The sequence below is a fragment of the Gossypium hirsutum genome, chromosome A10, assembly GCF_007990345.1.
Source record: "Gossypium hirsutum isolate 1008001.06 chromosome A10, Gossypium_hirsutum_v2.1, whole genome shotgun sequence".
NCBI classification, from domain to species: domain Eukaryota; kingdom Viridiplantae; phylum Streptophyta; class Magnoliopsida; order Malvales; family Malvaceae; genus Gossypium; species Gossypium hirsutum.
In genome coordinates this window covers 65,648,082-65,657,670 of record NC_053433.1, presented here as the reverse complement: position 1 = coordinate 65,657,670, position 9,589 = coordinate 65,648,082, and positions in this window count along the sequence as shown.

Here is a 9,589-nt window from a genome sequence, read left to right as displayed (position 1 = left end):
AAGTCTAACTTGGTATATTTGGCCACCTAATTAAGTACATCGGTGGTGTTGAATTTAATCTTACACATTCGGCCATATGGGGTAAAAATGGGTCGAGTGTTCATGAGATGAAATTTTGTGATTTGATGAATTATAGGTGATAGTATAGATATACATATTCGGCCATCACTTGGGAGCTTATGTGATGTTGAGTTTAAAATTAGCAAGGTGATTGCTGAATGCCCAAGTATGCATATGCATGTGTGATTAGATTATTGAAAGTATGGTAATTGCATAAGGTTATTAGCCGAATAGCTAAGAACATGAGGTAGCAAGATAAAAATTTTACCATGCCGTTCCGTATGTCATAAAATCATTAAAATGTGAATACCAATATATGTAGCAAAGCGGTTGAATGAGTTAATTTATTTGTTTAAGCTCAAGATCCTAAAGGAGAGGCGTCCAACAAGGGGAAATCGAAGGTCATCGAGTAGCCGACTTGGAATTATTTTACCCAACATAAGGTAAGTCACCAAGCATATATTTTGTATTGATCTAAATAGACATAATGTCTATGTAATTATGCCGAATGGAATGATAAATTTATATACATGTATGCATGTGGTGATGAAAGTGTTGAATGAAAAGAAAAGAGGTGAGATGTATTGAGTTGTTGATCTCGGCACTAAGTGTGCGGGTATAAACATTTATGATCATGAGATTGGCACTAAGTGTGCGGGTTTAAATTGTACAGCACTAAGTGTGCGAGTTTGATTATATAGCACTAAGTGTGCGAGTTGATTATATAGCACTGAGTGTGCGGACTTAATATATATTTTTGAATCACTATGGACACTAAGTGTGCGACATTATTGAGTTGATCACGGACAGCGGATCGGGTAAGTACCTTGAGTTCATGGCTAATAGGCGCTATGTTTATATTTGGAGTTGAGCTTGGTAAGTTTGAACCTATGTGACAATTATAATTGAAGTCACGTACATAAGATTTATCGTGGAATAGGTGAAAGGTCGTTTAGTTGTGTGATTGTAACGAAAATAAAATGATGTATGAAAATGCCTCAAATATCCTATTGATTAGTATATAGAATGTGAATGCATGACTTGGTATGAGATTGAACCGATAGGTCTAAGGAACTATGGTATGGTTCGGTATGGATGGAGTAACTAGCCTCGTTCCATTTTGTTTCCTCTTGTGATAATGTTATTAATGGATGGTAGTGCATTGCTTATGACTTACTGAGTTATATACTCACTCGGTGTTTCCTTGTCACCTATTTTAGGTTTCTTGGACTCGTCTCTTTTTGCGTGATCGGGCCGTCATCGATGTCATCACACCGGCTAGCAACTTTTGGTATCTTCTTTTTAGTCGGTCTAGGAGAACATTTCGGCATGTATAGGCTAATATGTTTTGTTGAAATTTGGTATGTAAACTTTTAGCCATGCGAAAATGGCATAAATGTTCTGTTGGATTTGGTTCTATAATGTTAGGTCGTAAGTCTTGGTAATTCGATTTTTATGCCATATTCATGGTTGATTATTTTTGGTGTTAAAATTCATGATATGGCAATAGTGTAGTAGGGAGATGTTTGACAATGATTAGCCTTTGGCATGGCTAGTCATGATCATAATTTGTGATATGTATGATGAATTACTAGTTAGATCAAGGAGAAATCACGAAATAGGCATAGTTGCTTTAGTAACAGATGCTGGCAGCAGCAGTGACGTGAGATTGAAAAATCACAAAAGATAGTAGGAGTGGAATTAATCAATGAATAAATTATGTAATCGAAGCTCGATGAGTCTATTTTCATATAGAAGAAACGAAACGACCATATGAGCTGTATGTTAGGAGATAATTAAACTCTTGTGAAACAGGGCCAGAGCGATTTCTGGATTCCCATTTCCGACTTTGGAAATTCATTATAAATTAACCAGAGATAATTAGAAGTCATGCCATATGTGCATAGATTCCCCTTTGAGTCTAGTTTCTATAGAAACAAACGACATCAGTATTGAAGCCTTGTACAGGGAGATATCCAAGTCGTAATGCGCAAAGGTCAGTGTAGTCGATCCCTGTAACATGGGAGACTTTGACTAATAAACTGTACTAATTGGCCCGACCAAAAATTCTAGAAAAAATATGTAGATGGGTATATGAGTCTAGTTTCAGGGAAAATTTACGGAACTGGATTTCGAGTTTCAAAAATCAAGATATTATTTTTAAAACGACTAGTACGCAGATTGGCAGCTTGTCTGGGAAATTTTTTAATAAGTGGTTTGAAGTCTGTTAACACCTCGTGTTCGACTCCAGCGACGGTCTCGGGTTCGGGGTGTTACATAGAAAATGTGAAATGAAGGAAAATTTGGGATGTTATGAACATGAAAAATGTTCGGCTAGGCTTGGGTAACCAAGAAATCCCATACATTGCATTATTTGAGCCTAAGGACTAAATTGTGAATATATAAAAGTATAGAGGTAAAATAGTAATTTTACCCAAATATGAATTTTGGATCGCTTTGAGTAATGTATGTATTAAATAAGCTAAATTTGGTATTGTAGATCAAGAGAATCGAGATACGGACCTTGATCAGGGAAAAAATAAGGTTTTCGAAGTTTAGGCTTGATTTCTAATATTTTGTACCGAGGTAAGTACATATGCAAATAAATCCATTAATTGTTGTTATTAAATGATTTATTGATATATGTATGCTTAATATGCTTATTTGGCTATGTTGATAGTATAACATGCTTTGATGCCTTGCTATATGAATGTGAGACGTTGGCCATGTGAAAGAAACCAATTATGCGAGTACGTCCAGAAAAGGTCTGGAAATCTAAAATCTCGTTTGAACCTTAGGAATAGTTGAGGATATAAGTGACATGTCACTAGGATAGTTATATGTTTCATGAGCTCAATTGATATGTGATACATGCCAGGGTCCAGGTGCTGGGTATCCTGAGTAGTGTTCGGATACTCTTTAGCTCTATGAGTAGCCCCCGTTGAGAGCGGCATGTGATTCTGTGTTATGAGGCACTTCGATGCACATTCTGTCAGGTAGCCAAGGCTACGCTCAGGCACTTCGGTGCATATCTTCCATGTATCTGATTCGTATTCCAAGTGTTCAATGGGTAACATAATATGAACTTCGAAAGTAAACATTAAGTAAGCCATATGTATGCAAGATGGTACAGGTATGTACTAAAACTCTATGAGAACTTATTATATGATGATATCATGAATAGATATGTATTTGGATAAGCATGTTCATATGAGCATAGAAGGTAAGTATATACATATATATATGACATGATGAAAGGCATCATAATGTATAAGTATATGTGTTTAGATTATCAATAATTGAAAAATGTAGATTATTTGTATGTGTACTTACTAAGCTTTATAGCTTACCCTCCTCTCTTTTCCCTTCTCTATAGGTATGTCAAGCTAGCTCGAAGGATCGGGGGATGTCGGAGCTCGGATCACACTATGTTCAAGAAATTTAGGTATAAAAGGGTTTAACTATTTTGGTCATGGCATGTATAAGAAACTTGTCTATTTTGTGTATATGTGTCATGTTGAAATAGCCATATGTAATGGCTCATTTGGGCATCTATTATTTTGTATATGGCCATGTGATTTGGTCTATAATAATGATTGGGATGTACCCCTAAGTTTACTTTTGCATGCATACTAAGATGTGTACGTGTTGGTTTGAGGGATGACTATTTATTTGTTCGTATATGGTTGCATAATTTAACACCCATAATGGATTAATAATAAGGAATGTGGTAAACCATGGAATTGGTGTGAAATGACTAAAAGACAAGGTTGTGTGAATAATTGTTTAAGGGTGACCACAGGCTTGGAGAATAACCTCCAATGGTCCACATGGGTAAACACACGGGCGTGTGTCTAGACAGTGTGTGACACACGGACAGCCCTACGGGCGTGTTGTTCTGCCGTGTGTCCCCTACACCTTGAGTTTTAGGGTAAAATGCATGGTAGTAAACACACGGGAAGAGACACAGCCATGTGTCTCAACCGTGTCGAGGACACGGCTTCTGGCCACGGGCGTGTCCGTGGCCATGTGCCTTAAAATTTTATGATGATGTCATAAACATAATGCTCGCTAAAAATCAAACAGGCTACCACACGGGCATGTGTCAGGCCGTGTGAAGGACACGGATGTCTGTTCGGCCGTGTGAAAACCCCTGTAGGTTCAAAATAGAAAATAAATCCCATAATTCCACATGGGTGTGGGACATGGGCATGTTCCCATGCACACAGGCGTGTCCCCATGCATACAGGCGTGTGCATTGCCTCCACACGGGCGTGTGAGGTTTTAACCTAGAAATTTTCTTAGAATTTTTGTAAGTTCTCGGTTTAGTCCCGGACCGCTAATAATGTATGTTTTAGGCCTCGTAGGTCCATATTAAGGATAATTTAACCTTATTTGATTGGTCTTAGATCGAACGAAAATTTTATGGCCCGATTTTGCATGCCTGTTTCTGTTTAATTCTGGTAATGCCTCGTACCCTGTCCAAGTATCGGATATGGGTAAGGAGTGTTACATATACGGTTCATGTACATACCTGTACCATCTCGTAACAATCTCATACACAACCACATCTTTCATTTACCCATTGAACCATTCGGAATACTATCGGATACATGGAAAACTCGCACCCAAAGTGCCACATATATAGCCAAAGCTATCTCAATCTCATACCACATATACTACTCACACTAGAGCTATCAACGACCCTGGTCACAAAAGTTGTGGGCCAAGAGGTGGCTACACGGTGCTGCTCACACAAGCTGTTAAGTAATCGCAACACATGCCGGTATACTCAACCGCCGGTAGGACATACAGGACCAGTACCCAGATCACATAATCACAATAATCCCCTAATGACATGTCACTAGTATCCAAATCTATTCCAAAGGTTCAATTGGGATTTTGAATGCAGAATCATCGTCAAATCATTATAGAATATGTCTGTAGTCTCGTATTCACAGTTTATGCAATATCAAAGCGTTTAAAACATAATTATAACAATGCTTATTACATACAAACTTATCTCGGATGTAAAAACAGCTAAACTGTTGATTAGTCGAGAACTTTGTTTTTCCCTCAATCTAGATCTGAGTTTCTCTTTTCTTGATCTATATGTAATCAAAATTAGCTTATTAAGTTATCCCTCTATTCAATTTAGTCCAAAATTCACTTTAAGGCATATTTACACAATTACCCCTAATTTTCACAACTTTTACAATTTAGTCTTTATTTCATAAAAACACAATTTTATGCAATTCAATACTAACCCATGCTAGCCAAATTTCAATTAGGTCCCTAGCAGCCCATAACGATAAAGTTTCCACATTTCACAATTTAATCCCTAATTTGCATTTTCACTAAAAATCACTTAACAAAACTTGTATAACTATCATCAAACATTCATAATCTATCATCAAACATCAAAATACTCATGTATTCATCAATGGAAACATTCAAAATATTTAACAATTTTGCAAATTAGTCCCTGGGCTAGCTAAACCTAGTTGCAATAATTTCAAAAACATAGAAATCATTAAAAACGGGACAAAAACCATACCTTAATGAGAAAATAGCCTAGATGAATGAAGAACATAAAAATGGCTTCTCCTAGCCCTAATAATCGGCTTCAAAATGAAGAAGAAAAGATGATAGCTTATTTTATTTGTTTTTAATTATCATTATTTTCCAATTTACAAAATTAACCTTATTCATTAACCTTTATAATATCATTTTAATGACAATATTTGTCCACTCAAACTATTAGTGGTCTAATTACAACATAAGGACCTTAACTTTATGGTTCATTAACTATTGCATGCCTTTAACTAATAGAACAACACTTTTGCACTTTACGCGATTTAGTCATTTTTATCCAATTAAACACTTAAATGATAAAATTTCTTAACGAAAATTTTACACAATCATATTTTCATGTCGTAGACATTAAAATAATAATAAAATAATTATTCTAACTTTAGATTTCTAGTCAAAACCACTGTTCTGTTTTGACTAAAAATGGGCTGTTACACAAGATTTGTTGAGTAAAAGTTTTATTAGTCCTAGTGTGTCATCGTGGGGTGAACCAAATTTATTTATTAAAAAAATAGATCTATGTGCCTATGTATAAATTACCATTAATTGAACAAGGTCACAATAAAGAACATGTAACAGCCCGGTTTTAACTAAATTGGAACAGTGGTTTTGGAACCAGAAATTTGATGTCAAAAAATTATTTTAATATTATTTTATTTGTTTACAGCATGATTCTATGTATGTGTTAAAATTTTGTGAGCTAATTTTATCGTTTAATAGTTCAATTTGTGAAATAATGACTAAATTGTAAAAAATGTAGAACTTTAAAGGCTAAGTGTAAAAATGCCCAAATATGTTTCCACTAGAGAAATCATGTGCAAACAAATTGTAGATGGAATTAATGAAGATATAAAATTACTAGTCGAAATTCTAGAGTTGAAAGAATTTATCGTTCTAGTTGAGAGGGCTTGTAAAGCTAAGGATCTTAGTAAAGAAAAGAGAAAGGCGGCTTTAGAAGCTAAAGATTCGAGAAAAAGATCAATGAGTAAGCCGTATCAATCTTCATCGAAGAAATTCTAAGACTCGTTTAATCGTTCTAATACATCAGTGGGACATTCAAACAGAGATTGTGAAAGGCAACATTCGAGCTTTAAAGCTCCGACTATCTCAATAGCTAGTGTCAAGAGTAAGAAACCAAATCAACCCGAATGTAGACAGTTTGGAAAATGGCATTTCAATAATTGTAGATTGAATGATCGGGCTTGTTTTAAATGTGGATCGTTAGATCATTTTATCAGAGATTACTCAGAGTTAGCTAAAAAAGATAACGCTAAAAGTTTGAGACCGAGTAATACTGTAGTTAGAGGGACACCTCCCAGATATTCTGGTAATATGAGTGGTAGTCAAAGAACGACAAAAAGACTACTGTGAGGTCTGAGGCACGAGCACTTGCCCGAGCTTATGCTATTCGTGCACAGGAGGAGGTATCCTCACTAGACATGATTATCGGTACTTTCACTCTCTATGATACTAATGTGATTGCATTGATAGATCTAGGATCAACTAATTCTTATATATGTATGAATTCAGTATCCAGTAAGACTTTGCCTGTAGAGTCTACTGAATTTGTGATTAGAGTATCGAACCCCTTAGGCAAATGTGTTTTGGTTGACAAAGTCTACAAGAATTGTCTGTTAATGCATCGAGATTTCTATTTTTCTGCTAATATAATGTTTTTTCCATTCGATGAATTTGATGTGATTTTGGGCATGGATTGGTTAACAATGCATAATGCTATAGTGAATTGTAGATGAAAGACAATTGAACTGAAATGTCAGAATAATGAGACTATTAGAATTGAATCCGATGATCTAAATAGTTTGCCAATTGTGATCTTGTCTATATTAGCTCAGCGATTTGTGAGAAAAGGGTGTGAAGCTTATCTTGATTATGTACTTGATACGAAAGTGATAGAAACAAAGATTGAGTCAGTACCAGTTGTGTGCGAGTATCCAGATGTATTTCCCAAAGAATTACCGGGTTGACCACCTATCAGAGAAGTTGAATTTGGTATTGAATTAGTACTGGGTACAACGCCGATATCGATAGCTCCGTACAGAATGGCTCTGACAGAGTTAAAAGAATTGAGAGCTCAGTTGCAAGAATTGGCAGATAAAGGTTTTACTAGACCAAGTTTTTCGCCTTGGGGTGCTCACGTGTTGTTTGTGAAAAAGAAAGATGGTACAATGAGAATGCGTATTGACTATAGATAGCTAAATAAAGTGACTATAAAGAACAACTTCTACCGCAGATTTATGATTTATTTGATCAGTTAAAAGGGGCAACAGTGTTTTCAAAAATAGATTTGAGATCAAGTTATTACCAGTTGTGAGTTAAAAACTCCAATGTGCCAAAAACTGCATTTAAAACAAGGTATAGACATTATGAATTTTTGGTTACATCTTTCGGACTAACGAATGCACCTGCTATTTCTATGGACTTGATGAACCAGATTTTCAGACAGTATTTAGACCTATTCGTAGTTGTGTTTATTGATGATATCTTGATTTACTCTCATGATAAATCTAAACATGCCAAGCGTTTGAGAATTGTGTTACAAACTTTGAAAGATAAACAGTTGTTTGTAAAGTTTAGTAAATGTGAGTTTTGGCTATGAGAGGTTGGATTTCTGGTACATATTGTTTCAGCTAATGGTATCCGGGTTGATCTGAGTAAGGTATCTACGATTATAGATTGGAAGTCTCAGATAAATGTTTTTGAGGTCCGTAATTTTCTAGGACTAGCGGGATATTATAGATGGTTTGTAAAAGGCTTTTCGATGTTTGCAACTTTGCAAGATTGCTTCAAAAAGATGTTAAGTTCGAATCGTCAGATAAAAGCCAGAAAAGTTTCGAGCAATTAAAAGCTTTATTGACTGAAGCTCCAGTGTTAGTTCAGCTTAAGTCGGGTAAAGAATTCGTAACTTTCAGTGACGCATCATTAAATGGCCTGGGTTGTGTTTTGATACATGAAGGCAAAGTTGTAGCTTATGCCTCGAGACAGTTGAAGTCGCATGAAAAGAACTATCTGACGCACGATCTAGAATTGGCTGCGATTGTGTTCGCGTTGAAAATTTGGCGCCATTATTTGTTTAGTGAGAAATGTCATATTTATACCGATCACAAAAGCTTGAAATATTTGATGACTCGGAAAGACTTGAATTTGCGACAACGGAGATGGTTAGAATTGTTAAAATGATTATGACTTGAGAATTGACTATCATCCAGGAAAAGCGAACGTAGTTGCTGATACTTTGAGTCGAAAGTCCTTGTTTGTTTTACATGCTTTTAACGCACATTTGGCTTTGTCTAATGATGGTTTGTTAGTAGCTGAGCTGAAAGCGAGACCATTATTTCTACAACAGATTTGTGAAGCTCAAAAGTTTGATAATGAGTTGCAAGCAAAATGGATTCAGTGTGAGTCAATTTCTGATTCAAAGTTTCAAGTTGATTCAGATGATTTTGAATGAAGCACATAATAATTGTTTATTAGTACATCTGGGAAGCACGAAAATATATAATAATTTGAAACAGTTTTATTAGTGGCATGGCATCAAACGAGATATCTCAGAATTTGTTTCGAAATGTTTGATTTGTCAGAAAGTCAAAGCTGAGCATCAAGTACCGTCAGGTTTATTACAGCCTATCATGATTCTTGAGTGGAAATGGGACAGAGTAACTACGGATTTTGTTTCGGGTTTGCCTTAACTCCGAAAAAGAAAGATGTAGTCTGGGTTGTTGTTGACAGATTAATGAAATTTACACATTTCATTCCAGTGCGTACAAACTATTCTCTCGATAGATTCACTGAGTTATATATTTTCGAAGTTGTGAAATTGCATGGAGTTCCTACTTCTATTGTTTCGGATAGAGATCCAAGATCCACTTCAGGATTTTGGAGGAAACTACAAGAGGCTTTGGGTACAAAGCTACATTTC